The sequence below is a fragment of the Lactuca saligna genome, chromosome 2 (assembly GCF_052625555.1).
Source record: "Lactuca saligna cultivar CGN05327 chromosome 2, ASM5262555v1, whole genome shotgun sequence".
NCBI lineage: Eukaryota > Viridiplantae > Streptophyta > Magnoliopsida > Asterales > Asteraceae > Lactuca > Lactuca saligna.
The window spans coordinates 16,054,115-16,055,992 of NC_136418.1; positions in this window are offsets into that span (position 1 = coordinate 16,054,115).

The window sequence follows — 1,878 nt, forward strand, 5'->3', positions numbered from 1 at the left end:
GTAATTGCTGTCTATATTCGGGTCATTTTTTTACTTGGACATATTTGCATGAATCAAGTAGACACATCATGCACTTGACCTAGTAGTATAAATTAGTTTCAGGTCTCATAGGAACTTAAGTCAAAGTTGAAACGATGACTAGTATATATGGTACTTCAGTTTTACTTGAATCTCGGAACCACTACAAAGAATGCCAATAATCTGATTTCAATCAAACTGTGTAACTTTATACAAAGTTTAATTATTTTATTTTGAGAAATTTGATTTTTATTCAAATGTGTACACAATTTACTTGAATCTCGGAACCACTACAAAATTTGATTTCAATCAAACTATGTAACTTTCTACAAAATTTAATTATTTTATTTCTACATAGTCGCATTCCTATCGTGAAGGTCCGTTAGAATGCTAAACGAGGACCCAAATTCACCTGGGAACGCAAGGACATAATGAAACAAAAGTACCCGCATCTCTTCCCAAATTCTTGAAGTCCTAGTCAAAACGCTAATTTCGGGACGAAATGCCTTTTAACGAAGGGATAATGTGACAATCATCAATTTCTGGTCAAGTCAAAGTCAAATAAAGCCAACGGGTCAAACCGGTCAACCCATCTAACCCTTGTGTATTAGGGTTTTCCTTATGCTTAAAGATGTGCAACTCACTATGCTAATAAGAAGTTATCACTTGGAAAGTTCATTCATTCAGAAATTTTAAACCCTAATCGGGGTACGTGATGGAAACTATTCAATAAAACGTTATTCTATAACCCTCGGGGGCATATAACACTCATGATAAGGCTAAACGGGGTTTACAAACCTTGCATTTCAAAGTTAAACACTCGCAAAGGTCACAAACTAAGTCTCTCCCGATCTCTCTCGCTCTATCTCTCTATATCTTAAATCTCTCCCAAATCTCTCCAAGTATGTGAAATCTCTCCCAAATCTCTTTCATAGCCTCCCTCGACTTTTTATAATGATTTGGGGGCATCCCAACCCTTAACTTAGCCAAAAAAAACCGCGCAAAACGGGGAGTTTATGCGAAAACAGCCTTTTGGGGCCGAACTCTCTTAGGACCGAAAGTAACCTTATAGGACCGAAGTCCATAAGAACCAAAACCCTCATGCCGGAACCAAACCTTCAAAAGAGCCAAAGCTATTTGAGAACCGAAACTGGAGAAACCGAAGCCGAACCTCGGAGGACTAAACCTGACCTTCGCCTTCACTCCCTCCCTGCCTTCGCCTTCGCTCCTTTCCCTCTCGCCTGTGAGATCACTCGACTCTCACCCACAACCGAAACCACCTTCGGTTCTAAAGCCCTGAAGACCGAACCCTCGGCTCCAAATCTGAAATTTCACAAATTTCCATTTTTCACCTGGTTTTTGACCCCAACTCCTTTTTAAGCCCGTTTTTCATAATTTTAACGCGGGATTTTCATCCAAACTTATATTTTGACATATAAGACCCCATACTTCCATAATCTAATCACATTTTGAGGGTAGTCATTATCTAATATTAAAAATATAGTGGGTAAGATATTTAGGTGGAGTGTTGACGTATCCTTTGGGCAAGGACACAAGTTACCTCCTATACCCACTCCATGACCATTCCCAATCACTATTCACCCATACCTAGTCAATCATTGTCATTTCTACACCCATTTCCTGAAACGTCCCAAAATACAACCCAAAAATTTTGTTTAAATAATACTAATACCATAACATCGAAAGTCATAAAATAAAAATCATACGTCAATATCTCAAAACCATAATAAAGTGTCGTGATAAAAACTGTATCACAACTGTGTCAAGTCATATCTAAGAAAAACTGAACCAGCTCCCAGGATAAAAACTGAAGTTGTGGTGTGTGCAATGCCATCATCC